This window comes from Agelaius tricolor, unplaced genomic scaffold, assembly GCF_023055355.1.
Source record: "Agelaius tricolor isolate 1412-34295 unplaced genomic scaffold, bAgeTri1.0.p SCAF_63, whole genome shotgun sequence".
NCBI classification, from domain to species: domain Eukaryota; kingdom Metazoa; phylum Chordata; class Aves; order Passeriformes; family Icteridae; genus Agelaius; species Agelaius tricolor.
The window spans coordinates 1,067,584-1,082,795 of NW_027269323.1; the positions used below are offsets into that span (position 1 = coordinate 1,067,584).

Consider the following 15,212-nt stretch of genomic DNA (forward strand, 5'->3'; position numbering starts at 1 on the left):
CTTCATGAGAGAGCAACTGAAAGAGGTAGAAAATGAGGCACTGCATCGTGCCAGACACTTTCAAAAGCTTGGCTGGGGAAGAGAAAGACACCCTGAGTTTTCTTACCAAGAGATGGTGCTGTCTGTACATTTTGATGCTGATGCCTCACTCTCAATGTATTGTTTTGATGGTATGGGAAAAGGTGAATGAGTAGATGGTGCTGTTGGAGCTGTGCTCAGTGGGGCAGCAGCAGCTCTGGGGTGATTCACTCCGCAGCTGCAATCAGCCCACGTTGCTCTCAGGGCCAGCTCCCAGTGAGCTGGGTGCTGCTGAGCAGAGGTGCACTGCTCTGTGTCCATGGGATAAGCCCAGGGTGACTGCAGTTCTGTGGAGTTGCCACTGCTCTGCATGAGAACCCAAAGGCAGAACTTGTCCTGTTGTATCTTTTGACTTCTGCCATTCAGCAGCACAAAGCATCTTCTGCCTTTGCTGGGTGTTCATTGCATCATTAGCCAAGAACTCACAAGAAGGGAAGGTTCCACATGTATTTCCACTTTGCTTTCTTGCTGCTGCAGGTGAAACTGATGAACCAAGGAGCTCTTGATGCTCCCTTCACCCGTATCCCTTCAGGCAGCAACGTGGGCTTGTGCTTCAAGTTTGCACCCGAGGAGGGCATCATTGCAGCAGGTGGGAGCCAGAGTGTCCAGATCTCCTTCGGTGCCACCGTGCTGGGGAGCTTTGAGGAAGAGTTCCAGTTCAGTGTGGCTGGATCTCCTAGGCCTGCCATCCTGACCATCAAGTAAGGACCCTGGCAGCTGGGTGGGCACATCTGTGGCTGTCTCTGGGACATCCCCCACCTACCTCCTTTTGGGCTGGAGCAGAGAAAAAAGGTCTGAATGTCTGCTCTGCTGCTGGCATTGCTTTAGTGTGAGGATGCCTCCTGCCCTGGGTGGTGCCTGGCAGCTGGAATGACTCCTCCCTGCAGGGATCCTCCCTGTGCCTTGGGCCATGGCAGGCAGTGGGATGGATCAGCTTTGGGCAGCAGCTGCTCTGGGATGTCCCAGCTGAACACCCAGCAAGGCCCCCAGGGCTTTGCAGATGGGCCAGCCTGGGTGATTCTGCAGCAGCAGCAGTGTTTGTAAAACCTTGTGTGAATAATCCATGCCAGATGGGCAGCAGCAGCCTCAGCTCAGCTCTCATGGCCATGCTGTGGGGGACAAGCTGTGCTCCCAGCTCCTGTGCACAGAGTGCTCTGGTGCCTCCTTTGCACAGCCAGCAAAGGGCTGATGTGGGAGTCAGGGAACTGTGCAGCAGGAACTGTGCCAAGGACTGGGGCACCATCCCGTGGGCTGGTGCCATGGCAAGAGACAATCCTGGCCCAGCCAAAGGGAGAAGGGCTGACCATAGGGGAGGCAGAGCTCAGTCCTCAGCACCACAGCAGCGTGAGGCCTTGGCCCTGCCAGCCTGAGCCATCTGCTGCTAGGATAATGCAGTGGAAGCAGGAGAGCTGATGCTGGCTGCTCTGCAGCTTTGGAGCTGGGCTGCTGCTCTTGGCAGGCACTGGCTCAAGGCAGTCAAGAAATGAAAGCAATCTGCACTGGATGATAGCAATAAGATAAGGGAGATGGGTAAAGAAGAACAAGGAAGTTACTCCTTAGCAGGAGAAAAGTGGTGAGTAGGTGTGCCCATAGTGGAGAAACCATGATGCTGGCTTTGTTTTTGGAGGAAAAGTGCTGGTTTTTTTCTTTTGGAAATCAAGAGGGAACCTTTCACCATCAAAGAATTGATTCTCCTCTGTCCCTCCCCCAAAGTGGTCATGGGCTGTTTGTGCATAAGCAGCTTTCTCCTGGAGCAAAGGCAGGTGTCTCTTGTTGAGATGTGCAGAGCAGAGCCAGGGGCAGTCCTGTGAATACAACACAAGGCCCAGGTCACTGCTCCTTGATTTGGAACCAAAAGGCAGAGTGGGCATTGATTGGCATCAACCATGAAATCAACTGGTGAGTGTTGTGCAGCTTCAAGTGCTGATTTCAGTGGATGTTGGTGACTTTTGGAGTGTGTCTGCTGAGTTCAAGGCCAGGTGAGGTGCTGTGCTAGATTCAGGACAGCCTTGTTTGCTTGTTGCAGCTCTTGCTCTTGGCTGTGCCAGCTGGGGCACTGCTGACAAGCTGGTCCTTTCCTCTAGGATTCATCTGTCCCCTGGGTAAAACTGTTGCTGCTCTTTCCAGAGGATGTTTGGGAATGCCCTGGATTTGTGTCTCAGAACCCTGTCTGTAATGATTGGGTGGGTCAAACTCTCCTGAGAAAGCTCCTCCATGGGAACAGCAGTTGCAGCTAAGAAGGAGCAAAGCAGGGCACCTGTGGCTGGAAGGGCTGCTTACAGAAGTTTGTGGGCACACCTTGATGTCCATCCCCTTGCAGATGGGGAAACTGAGGCACGGAGCCCTGTCTGGGTGTGTGTTCAGGGTCCTTCATGGGACCCCCAGCAAGCCGGGGGCTTCTCCTGCCTGCCCTGTGCCCAAAGCCCATCAGGGGCTGTTGGCTGCTGCCACTTGGCGTGAGCTGCCCCCTGTGCACAGGGCCCTGTGCTGAGCACACGGTGCTGTGTTGGTTGGAAACCCAGGGTGCCCTGAGCCCAGGTTTTGTGCCCCCGAGCCACGACAGCCGGACCTTTGCAATCCCTTTAACCGAGCCCTTTCCTGCTCTGTCCTCGGCCTCCAGGGGCAGCGTCACTGCACCGAGTGTACACTTCGACCTCCCTGAGCTCGACTTCGGGGACATCTCCTTTGGTGAGTGTTGCCTGGGCTGGGACACAGCGTCAGGGATCTGTGCCTTCCAACAGAAAAGCATCCCTCACTCCTGGTCTGCCCCAGCAGCCTCTTCAGGCTGTCAACTGCAGGGCTGCAGGGCTGCTGCCTCAGGGGGCATTTTGCCATTGTGAGATCCAATAGGAGCAAGGAATAGAAAGTCAGTATTTTCTGGTGTCTCTGTGCTGCTTGAAAAGACAGATGTCTGCCAAGGAAGGTGGGAATCTTCCTGCAATGGAAAGATGAGCCCCTCCCTCCCAATTATTATCCCTTTGAAATGACAGGGCTCCCAGGCAAAACTATGGGAAAAGGAATAACAGTTCTTTCCTAGACTATCTCAGGAGAGCACAGACAAGAAGGCAAGAACAGAGGTTTCCCAGGGGCCAGGTCCCGTTTTTCCCCTTTGGTGGAGTTGTGGTCACAGCAGGAGGAGCTGTGGGCTCTGGCAGGGCAGGGATCCCCTCCCAGCCGGTGTGGGAAGGGAAGGGAAGGGAAGGGAAGGGAAGGGAAGGGAAGGGAAGGGAAGGGAAGGGAAGGGAAGGGAAGGGAAGGGAAGGGAAGGGAAGGGAAGGGAAGGGAAGGGAAGGGAAGGGAAGGGAAGGAGGGAATGCTCCTTTTGCAAACCCCCAAAGGGCAGGGGGATGTGGGCAGTGCCCAGCAGCAGCAGGCAGGAGCGGGGCAGGCAGGCAGGGTCGATGGCAGCGCTGAGCTGCAGCCAGGGCAGTCCCGGGCCAAGCACACAACCTCCCGCAGCAGCAGCGGCCGAGCTGCGATCCCCGAGCGGGAGGAAGGGAAGCTCCGCTCCCTGCCCAGCCTCAGCTCCCACTGCACAGCCGCCCACGGCATCACGCCACAACTCCCAAAACCCCCAAGGGAAAAGCCCAGCCCAGGGCCAAAACCCCCCCAAACCCCTATCCCCCGTCCCAGACCAAGGGCAACATTCACTGCCAAGCCTAAACCCAGAACAATGAAGTTCATGAACTTCTGATGGAAACTCATTGCCTTTCCTGAGCTGCTTCTGCCCCAGCCTGCATCACCACGGAGGCAGTTGTCAAGTTGCCTTTTGAAGAAATGAAACAAGAAAGGCAACAGATGGAAATATGGTTCTGAAGCAGGAGATTGATCCTGCTGAATGCCATTTCATTCCTAAGGTCTCTTCAGCTGCAGGCAGCTGTTGTATCTTTGCTTCTTTGTAACTGTTGACTGTTGTCTGCATGTGCTGGCCTCAGTCTCATTTGAGGTTTTGACATCTGGGTTTGTCCTTTTTGTGCCTCTCTTTGCCTCCCTGCTGGAGTCCCTGCTGGAGCTGGCAGTGGTCACTTGGATGGGCACAGAGAAGCTCTGGGCTGCAGCTGCAGTTGTTTTTTCTCCCCATCTGTGTTCCAGTGACTCTTGGTGAGCAGGCCTGGGGAGAAGTCTCCTCCCCACAGAGCTGCCAGCCCAGCCAGATGTGCACTGCAGAGCAGGCTGTGGCTGCTCTGCGGGCTCTGCAGGACATCCCCACCATGAGTGGCTGTATCTCTGGCTTTGTGGGGTGGAAAGCAAATCTCAGAGCTAGAGTGGGGGAAACCCTTGCAGGCAGCAATCACAGTGAGCAGCATGGCTGTGATATCCCCGTTTGTTGGGTGAGGTGGGACCTGGTTCCTAATTGCTAATCTCAAAGCAAGGCTTGGGTGTGCCCCCAGTTGAGTGGGCTCTGAGCTGTCACGTGCTCAGTCTGTTTGGCCCAAACCAAGAGATGCCTTAAGGGTCCTGCAGAGACAAGCTGCATTAGGGTGCTTTGCATCACGTTCTAGTTCCTGATTCCATCCTCACTTCCTTTTGCTGTAGCTTCTTCTCAATGACGACTCACTGTTTATATATCTTGAAAACGGTGGGAGTGTTGGCAGGCTGACCAGGGAATTTGACAGCTTGAATTCTCAGAGTAAATGCTGGGTCTGGGTGCACACTCATCACTGAGAGAGAACTGGTGCTGGTTTGGGGCAGGTGAGGGAGCTCCTCCCCATCACAAAGAGAGAAGCTTGCAGTGTTGAGCAGGGCTAGGAGTGGGCATTTTCAAGGCTGCAGTCTGGAATCTGTGTCAAAGGGAACTCAGTGAGGATTCATTCCTCACGCAGCTTCTCGCTGAGCTGTAGTTCAGCTAATAAAGAGCTCAACTCCAATCCCACTTTCATCCTGCCAGGATATTGCCCCCAGGATCATGCCCTAATGGGTGCCTGAATGGATATTTGTGTCCTTCCCCAGGCTTTCCCTACACGCGGCGCTGCCGCCTCACCAACAGCTCCCCGGTGCCCCTGACGTTCCAGCTCCGCATGTCGGACGATGGCACGCAGCCGGCTGTGGACAGTGTGGATCAGATCCGCAGGGACACTGACCCGGCCTGGAGGAAGGGAATCCATTTCTATGTGGAGCCAGGGAGTTCACCATGAATCCCAGCCAAGGCACCATCCTGCCCCAGGGACACCAGGATATCGAGGTACGGCAAGAGCCCAGCCACAGACACTGCAGCACCAGGGCTGAAGCTGCACTGCGGTGTGGGAGGGCTTTAGCTCTGGTGCCAGCTTTGAGCATCCTGGCAGTGAGAGATCTGCACTGCTGGGAGGCCTCTGCTAGCTGGCTTACTCGGGATGTTCCTCAAGGAGCACTGTTTGGTTTCCAAATTCATATGCTGAGGTCACATACCTTATGGTCAAGGCCTGAAGCCATTCTTGTGTTTTTGAGAGCGATTTATTTGATTGCAAGTGGGCAGAGCAAGGATGAGGGCAGAAGGTGGCCTTTAGAGAGATGTCATTGGATAAAGCAGTTAGCTTTTCTTCTTGGTCTCATTTCCCCTCTCCTAGGGAGCAGAATGATTTGTGTTCACTGCAGGAATCTCCAGTGGGGACAAAAAACTCTGCAGCCATGAACTGCCCAGCACCTGCTGGGCCACACTTTGCCCTCAGCTTCCTCCTGTGAAGCTGAACTCGCTGTGTTCAAGTCAGATTTCCTCTGCATGGATGTCATTGTAGTTGCATTTCTCATTGTAGATGAAAAATTGGCCCCTTAATTTGAATGCAGTGGTGCATAGAGCTTTAGTCTAATGTTTTAATGTAGGTGACCTGTGGCCTGATAGCAAGGGGTGTTTAACAAATCTGGCATTGCCAGAAGGCTTTTGTTACTCTGAGACTGTGCTCTACACATGGAGCAGCAGAAGAATTAAGGGCAAATCCTCCCTCAGGAACTGGAGGATATCACCTGTTGGTAATGAGCTTTTATAAGGAAGAATTGACTGTTCTTCTCTTCCACCAGGTGACCCTGTGCTCCAACACGGTGATGGAGTTCTACAGGAGAATGCTGGTGGACCTGGAGGGTATTGGCAAGGGAGTGGCAACCCTGATCCTCACAGCCAGGTACCAGCCCTTGCCTGGCCCCCCCAGGCACTGCCTCGCACAGGCTTTGCTGGCTGCAGCTGCCAAGGAGAAATGCTGCTTAATGGCCTCATGTTGTGCCAGCTGGACATGGGAACAGCAGTGCTTGGGCAGCAGCCTGTGGTGAAAAGCACCCCTGCTCACAGCCAGCACGGTCCTGGGCCCTCTGCTAAGGGCACCAGGAATGATATCATTTCTTGGCCTGGTTTTTGGTGCTTGAGGATGGAACAAATTTCCCGAGGGCCTCCTCTCCTTCTTCCTGCAAGGGGTGGAGTTGTGCTGGTTGTGAGCACCGTGCACTGGTTTGGGCCACACCAAGCAGCCTGCTGAGAGTCAGGGTCTGGCTCTGTCCATGAGGGCACATGGCAGGGGGGAAGTGGCTCCCAGCAAGAGTGGTGAGGGCAAGGTCTTACGAGGGGAAAGCAGCCCTTGATGTGGCAGGTCAGCTCCAGTTATTCTCCTTCCCTCTGCTTCCCAATTTGAGCTTTAATGTTGTCAGGGTTGAGACCAAAAGTCGTTGTTGCTGCAGCAGAATTCCATGCTGCTGTGCTGCTGTGGGTGTCAGTTGAATGCCAAGAGGGATGCAGCTCCCTGGTGCTGTTCCCTGTCCCAGGCAGAGCCATCCAGGCAGTGCCTGGGCTGCCATTCTGTAAAGCAGGTGGAGCTGGGGCCAGGCAGGGCCTGGAGCTGTGCAGTGAAGGAGCCAGGGAGCTGCAGGGCCTGGCAGGGGCTGATCAGCCACTCTGTGGGGCAGCTGCTGTCTCGTGCCCTCCAAGGCTGGGGCAAAGAGCTGAGTTCTCAGGCAGGGCAACAGCACCATGGGAGAGAAGGGAGTCATTTGTACTGAGACACTGGAGTTGTGTGTTCCTTGAGCCTTAGGGAGCACTGATCCTTGTTGGGAAGGCTCCCCCAGAGCTCGTGGCTCACTGGGACTGTTCCAGGAGTCCTTGCAAGCCTTCTTGGGTAAAGGAGGGGCTGAGGCAGCTGTGGCTCAAAGTGCTCTGCCTGGGGCACTGGGCAGCCTCTGGGTGCTGCCTCTCAGGGTTTGCCCCTCCTTGACAAGACATGTTGGAGTGGGAAGGGGTAGAAGGCAATTTATCCCTGTAGGGCTGTTCAGTGTGCATTTGACAGTGACCAATGTGTTCTGCTCCATTTCACAATCTTTGGGGGGAAACGTTCTCCATTCTCTCAGTATCTCTGATTCCCCTGGGGTCATCTCGTTGCCCAGATGTCTCGTTCCTGAGCTCCAAGTGTCCCCCCAAGTGCTGCTGTATGATGAGTGCCACCTGAAGGTGCCATATGAGAGGAAGCTCATCATTAGGAATCCCAGCCACCTTCCTGGCTGCTACGGGCTCATTCCCCAGGTTTGGCATCACATCCACCTCCTTCTGTCAAATATTACTGAGGAGATTATTAAGGGGAAAAAGGGTTTGGACAAGACCTTGCTGGTTTCTCTTCAGTCCTAAAGATCTGCTGAGAGCAGGATCCTACCTGACTGTAAACTTTAGGAGGCAGTTGAAGCTCCTGAGGAAACAGTTGATGTTCTGGTCTTCAGGGTGTTTTCTTGTGGGAGATCTTAGAGGGTTGTGAAAAGCTGCTGCATCCACTGACACCAATGCCTGTGCTGGCAGCCTCCTTGCAGGATCCCCTGGGAGTGCTAAGCCTACAATTCTTGCATCTTGTTTGTGCCTTTTACCTTTGTGCTGGGGAGTTTGAAATGTGTGTTTAAGTTGCTGTTGCAGTGGATGTTAAGGAGTCTAAAGTTTCTTCAGAGGTGCCTCTGAAGTTGCATTTCATTCTGTCCCTTCCAGAAACGCAAGGAGGACTCTGCTGTGCTCTACTCCAGCCCCAAGCCCTGTGGGATTGTGCAGCCCCAGAGCACAGCAGAGATCCCAGTTGTGGTGGAAGTGCAGGCCCTGGGCACTCATCGCACCAACGTTGTCATCGGCGTGTTCGGGGATGAGAGAAACCCACTGGTGAGGGCAAGGGGAGATGTGTGCCTGTGTGCAACTGCTCCTGGCAGGGTGCACAGGGACAGGGATTCTGCCGGGGAAAACAGGCCCAGGCTGCTGGGGAGAAGGACAGGAGGGATGGGTGGCACAAACAGCTCCTGCCTTAGAGGTGGCAATCTCAGTGTCTGACACAGAATGGAGTTCGGCTAAGCTGGAATCCAGGGGCATTTCAGTTCATTCTTCTTTCAAATGCTGTTCACTTTGGAAACATCTGTTTGAAAATGTCATCTCTCTGAGCACAAAAGAGGGCGTCAGAAGACTTCTGGGAACCTTGAGCTTTCTGTAAATAAAGGAAAGCTGACATTTGAAGAGTGGTTGCAAGGATTTAAACTTCTATTAAAACATATGGAAATGGCGATGCCAAATTCCCTGGATGGCACCAAACATGTGAACCTGGGCCATTGTGGCACTGCCTGTAAATCAGTGAACAGGAAGGACAGGCAATGCAGGCTGTGCCAGGGAGCCTGAAGTTTGACAAAGCAGTTGCTTTCAACTATCAGGCTGCTTCCCTCAAAGAGGAGGTTTTCTCCCCACCAGAAGAACCAGTTAACTGTCAGCCCGGTCTTAACTAGAGATTTCTTGCAAAGGTAAAAGCTTTGGGCCAATAATTTTTAGTTTGAAAGGTTCTCTCTTACCTTAATACTTTTCAGTTTGGAGATGAACATGTAATTTTCTTTTTCCCCAAAAGCCCAGCATGTCAGCTGGAGAGTGGTAGCTCTCCCTAAAGAAATAACTTGAGCAGGGTTGAGCTGCTGAAGGTTTTTTAGGTTTCTCTGTTGTTTGTTTTGGGTTTTTTTAAAATCTTTCTTGCTTGCTTCCTGGAACAGAGAGTACAATTACGGAGCTCAGGACATCTGGCAGAAATCTCCCCAAGCCCAAGGCTGGCAGAGCTTGGCAGGATCCCAGCACCACAGCCTGTGTATGTATGGATGGATGGATGGATGGATGGATGGATGGATGGATGGATGGATGGATGGGGAATGCGACCTGAGTCGCCTGGGAGTGTTGGAAAATGTCAACCAACCCCCCATTAGTGTCAGGGGAACATTCCTGATAAATCCCTGGTGGAGCTGCAGAGTTTCTGGCCTTGGGCACTGGGGGGGTTCTGCTGGCTGGGCACTGGCTGGGTCTGCCCCTCGGTGCCTCAAATCTCACCTTTTTGCTGCCTTCTCTGTCTTTCCCTGTCCCACTGTGCTTTTTGCATCCCCACCAGGTGTTCATGCCTGTCCTCTGTAGTTGCTCAATGCAAGCAGTTGCAGCTGCTGCAGCACCTCAGTGTCATCCCTGGGCTGCCTTTAGAACAGACCTGCTCCAGCCTGGATTGGGAAGGGCTGGATCAAGCCATTTCTCAGTTCAACGTGCCAGCACCCAGCCAGGGGCTGCATCCTGGCCAGGAGCTGCTCGTGCAGGTGTCCTTCCCTCCCACTGCAGGTCCCTGTTCATAGTTATCTTATTTTCCAGAGATGAGCTCTACCCACCTAAATTCAAACCCCAGCCGCCAAAGGAGAAGAAAACCAGTTTGGATTCCCTGGCATCTCAATGGAGGCACTTCAGGATTGGACAGGAGGATACAGCCAGAGCCCTGAAAGAAGTGCAGGATTTTACCCACTCTTCAGGAGCAGAGGTAGATTTTCTTGTACATCCAGTGCTTGTGTTGCCTCCCCAGCCTGCCAGCACCAAGTCCTGCTCATGCTGAGCTCCCTTTTTGCTGCCCTGCTCTGCTGTGCCCTGCCAGCGGGCTGGGCGGCAGGGCCAGTGGCTGGACATGGGCTGAGTGGGAGGGAGAAATAGGAGAGTTTTCCTTGGAGAAGCTGACTCAGATCCTACAGACCTGTGTTGAGTGTGGGATTTTTTTGCCTTGTTTCCTTCCCAAAGTAAGATGAGGCTTTTCTCTGCATCATCATGGTAACACCTCCAGCTTCCCTCCCAGAGCAAGCTGGGATGAGTCCTGATCTCCATGGAGCCTCTTCCCAAGGCAGCCAGACTCCCTGTTTGCAGGGCTCTGCTTTCACCCAGAGCTGCTGTTGCACTGCTGGCCCTGAAGCTGTCTTACAAAGGGAGACTTTGCAAAGTGGCTGTCTCTTCCTCCCAGCACAGAAAATGGCTTGTTTTTCAGGTGCCAGCACCAACTCCTGAAAACCCTCACCTGCCACGAGGCTTGGAGGGATTCAGGTGCTCCCTGGATGTGGCGCACACTCCCCTGGGAGCGGAGAAGGCAAGAGGGAATCTGTCTCACTGCCCATTGTCAGTGTGGCAAGCAGGGCTGGAGCTGCCAGTGCCACTGGGGGCCCTCAGCATTGGCCACAGAGGGGCCTCCCATCCCTGCAGGCCCATCACAAAGGGCTGCTGAAGCAGCTGCTTGTTGGAGAGCCGTGCAGGACACGTTGTAGGGCTGCCCGAGGACACTGTGCAGCACCTGTGGTGGGCACTGCTCCCCCTGGAACTCCTCAGGTGCTCCACAGGAAGTTTTTGCAGGAGCTTTTGCTGTAGCACCTTGAGAAAGCAGCATTTAAATCAGAGAGGGCAAGAGCCTCAGGAGTCAGATGAGCTGGGCTGGGCTCCTTCCCTCAGCTTCAAGAGCTCTCACTCTGAGTCTCCTCCTTTTCTAAAAGCAGGAAGTTTTGAAACTTTTTAAAGGCAAGTTGTGCATCAGAGAGAATTTCTACTGCCAGGAGACATCCCAAGTCACTTTTATGTAATGTACTAATTAATGCATTGACCTGTGAGGATGGGAGAAGATTTTCCCCATGGTCCCTGCACTGGTCAGTGGCATGGATGCAGGATGCGGTGAGGGTGATTCTGGCAGGGTTTGGGGAATAGGCCCCTCTGGCTACAGCTGCACTTTGCTCCAAGATGCTCTTCTGCATCCATTTCCATGCTCAGCACCTCAATCTCTCCTGTCTTCCACCCAGGCTTTCAGTATCCTGCCAGTGTCAGGTGTGCTGCAGCCAGGAGAGAGCCAGCAGGTCTCCTCCACCTTCTCTGGCCACCTCAGCAGCACCTGCAATGTCCCGGAGCTGTGCCACGTGGAGGGAGGCCCCAGCTACGAGGTGCTGGTGCCCGGGGAGGCCTCACGTGTCAGCTCCTCCCTGAGCCCCCGGTGGATCAACTGTGGCTCTCAGGCCCCTCTCAGGGAGAGGTGAGTCAGCCTTCCATGGGTTCCTGCTCTGCCATGGGTTATTGTCCCTGCAGGGCTTCCCTGCTCCAAGCACTCTGAGCTCAGAGGTGCTGCATAGCAAAGGCCAGCAGCAACACAGGGATGGCCACTCTGAGCTCCCTGGCTACCTTCTCCTGTTGAGACAGAACATCTTCCTCTCTATTTGAGTGCTGAGCCCTCCTGGCTTAGCTGCTGCCTGCAGGGAGCTGGGCTCTGGACTTGCCTTGGCACTGCCTCTAGAGGTGTCTTGAAGTGCATGGTGTGGAGTGGCATCTTCTTCATCACCTCCCTTCTTCACCAAAACAGTGGCATTGTGGTATGGGCAGGCGTGGGGCACAGAGCAAACCTTGCTTTGGGTCCTGCTCCTGCCCCAGATGAAGTCCTTGCAATGCTGATCTGCCAGGGTTCTCCTTATGGTGGGACAGCAGCCAGAAAAGCTCATGTCCTTTAGGCTCCCCTGCAGCTGCAGCAGTGGGCAAGCACAGGAGAAGCTCAGCTCCAGCAAGGCAGCCCAGCTCAGGACACACAGGCCAAGGGTGGAGCTGGGAGTGGAGGCTGCTTCAAGCCAGCCTGTGTATCAGGACTTCTTCAGGCCAGGCTGAAGTTGGTTGCATGGGGAGGAGAGGGACAAGGCTGCTTCCAATGGTTTCCATGGCAGCCAGCACTGGTTTGCTTGGTCACAGCTGGGTTCCAGCAGGAAATCTGGCTGACAAGAGCCTGTCTTGCAGGAGAGGAGTTCCTGCAGCCTTTGCTTTCTGACTGATAGGATTGTTCTCATGAAGGAGCAGGCTAGGAGTCGTTAAAACCAAAGGTCACGGACAGAGACTCTCTAACTAATTAAAGTTAGGCAGTGGTGTGTTTATTAACACCGGCGGGAGGCACCAGAGCTGTCCCTAAAAGGCGTGACCGCGCTGTCCAAGGTTCTTTGCCCTCTCTTTATTGCCCAAGATCTTACATACAATACATCTGCACAACCCCAGCAGCTCCCATCCCCGCTCTGTATTCAAATGAGGTCATTGGTCCTTCACACCTGTGCAATTCTTCCCTTGAACTGGGTCTCGAATTGGGTCCGTGGTCTTAAGGGATGAAGTCAGGAATGTCTTCATCAGGTCTCTGTGACCCTCTGGCACGATCCAAGGTCCCCTGCTTAGTGACTGATTGACATCAAGCCCAGGTGCTAACCATTGTTCTCCTGGTTTCAAGATGTTCTTATAACAGTTCACTTCCTCCACTTCCTTCTAGAAAGAAGCTCCTAATGGTAAACAATAGAACAATCAGCTCCAGCTTAAGCATCTCATAATCATTAACCTATGGTCTGCCTATCTAACTTACATCCTGATCAATGGGAATTGCTTCTAAGCCTCAGCTGAAGTCTGAACTCTCTAAAATCATGCTTCAGCTATGCCCAGGAGGAAGGGGGCTGAATGAGCTGAGTAAGAATTGTAGGAGAGATAAGCAGATGTCAGCTCTGCTCTAAACTAGGAAGCCAGGAGACAAAGGGCGTTTTCAGGCACCAGCACAGAGAGCTGGTGGATCAGCCTTTGGCAGGGGCTGGAGGGGTCTGGCTGTGCCTTAAGAGGGAACTTGCACAGTCAAGAGCTTATGATGGAAAAACTTAGGTTTGGCTGGTCCTGGAGGTCCCCTTTCACCAATGGCCTCACTTGGGATTTTCTCAACCTCTGTGGGTTGAGAAGAATTCATGGAAATGGCTTCAGGGTCAAGGAATGAAGTGCAGGGCCATCCAGGACTAGGGAGCCCAAGTTTCTGGTGGTGACTCTCAGCCATGTTTTCTGTTTTGTTTTATTTTGTCTGCAGAAGGGAGCTGAAGCAGTCAGGTAAAAAGCTTCAGGAGGAGGCAAAAGCCTTAGAGGCGGAAGAGAGGCAGAAGGATGAAGAGAGGCAGAAGCAGGAAAAGAAGGGTGTCTCTGTGGGGAAGCTACCTCCAAAACTAGAGAAGGGGAAAACCAAGACCCCAGAGAAGAAGGAAACCAAAATCCCAGAGAAAAAGGAAACCAAAATCCCAGAGAAGAAAGAAACCAAGGCCCCAGAGAAGAAAGAAACCAAGGCCCCAGAGAAGAAAGAAACCAAGGCCCCAGAGAAGAAGGAAACCAAAATTCCAGAGAAGAAGGAAAGCAAAGCATTAGAGAAGAAGGAAACCAAAATCCCAGAGAAGAAGGAAACCAAGGCCCCAGAGAAGAAGGCAAGCAAAGCATCAGAAAGGAAGAAAAGCAAAGCATCAGAGAAGAAGGACACCAAAGCCCCAGAGAGGAAGGAAAGCAAAATCTTACAGAAGAAGGAAGCCAAAATCTCAGAGAAGAAGGAACCCAAAGCCCCAAAGAAGAGGGAACACAAAGCCTCAAAGAAGGGGGGAACTGAAATCCCAGAGGACCCAGCTGAGCTGGAGAACTCTTTATTCTTTATTCATACAACTCATTTTACAGTTTGAAGGACCTTGTGTGCAACTTTAGTTAGTTCATAGATTTCTTGCCAGTTATTCTATTATTGGTTAATAAAATAGATTTTACTTGTGCATCAAATCTCTCTATTGTATTGTTTACCTGTTCTCTTCACTGATTCTCATGGGACAAATCCCTTGTTGTTGCAGGTGTATTTGTTTTTCACCCTCAGAATAGATTGGTCACAAAGTCTCATTCTCACAATAGCTTCACATGGGAACTTGTAACTGCTTAGCTGTACTCAGAAGAGATGACAGGCCAGCTATTAACATGGCAGAACAAGGCCTGATTTCATAGGGCCTTTCTTTTATCATTATTCTACCTGTCTATGACATCTCCCCCTTTTTGTTCATTTAAAAAAGGCTCCTATGTTCTGATGTTGAAAGAGCTCACTCTTGTGAGGGTATTATCTCATCAAGGTTATCACTGGTTATCTGTTAGATACGGGGCTAAGATAGATAAAAGACCAATTACAATCAACAAAACTTACCAAATTCTATCAAGTCATTGACACAGGGTTTTGCAGCATGAGAAAACAAAAGAATAATGTCCAATGTCTCTTAGGGAAATGGAAAGAAATGACCATTGTTTCCAATGAGTTGAGAAGTATGAGAAAGTCTGTGAGCTGGAAATGTTGATCTTTGACATCACTGAATGTCCTCCTGGGTGCTGGAACAGGGAATAACTGAAGAAGGTTCGTAGGAGCACTGTACCATGAGGATGCCAGGAGGCTTTTGTTGGCAAAATGCCTCTGTCAGTTTCCAGACACAGCCATGTCTGGGCAGTCCTCCTCCTGTTCCTGCTCTGGCCACAAAGGCTGCAAGGAAACCTTTGAAGCAAAAGCTGCAAGGTGATGAGGTTATTTCTCTTTGCACTGGGCATCATTTTTTCAGAGCTGATCAGTATCTGATGGAATGAACAGGTGACTGCTTTGAACTGCGGATGATGAAACACAGGCACATCTTCTCCTGAAGTTAATGAATCAATCAGGCTTCACTGTGGTACACTCAATTGGGATTTAGATGTGATGATCTTTTTTCCAAATTCCTCATGTAAATATTGCATTATTCAAAATGAGTAGTCGTCCAAATTTCTCATGTACATATTGCATTATTTGAACGTTCTTAAGGCATACATTCCTTTTCTTTATTGTTTCTTAAGAATGAGATGCATGCCTTTTGTTATGAGTATGAAGAAACATCATAGCAAAATAATACATGCAGTGGACAAGAAACTTAGAGCAATTAGGAATAATTTGGATACAACAATCAGGAATATTTCAAATAGCAGACAAAGCTAACAACATAGGTGGAATTAGGTAAATAGCAATCTCTGCAATAATATACCATCATCCCAGAGTCTGCAAACAGCTGACAAACCTCGATTCAGTGGGGAC

The 15,212-nt window shown here is 52.0% G+C and overlaps 1 long non-coding RNA gene across 1 annotated transcript; it reads left to right on the forward strand.

Annotated features, from left to right (window-relative positions):
- The first annotated feature begins 5,195 nt into the window (after positions 1-5,195).
- LOC139605284 (uncharacterized) lies at positions 5,196-8,176 on the forward strand. Its single transcript, XR_011684311.1, has 3 exons — positions 5,196-5,260; positions 6,073-6,173; positions 8,003-8,176. It is a non-coding gene; the product is annotated as an uncharacterized lncRNA (long non-coding RNA).
- The last annotated feature ends 7,036 nt before the right edge of the window (positions 8,177-15,212 follow it).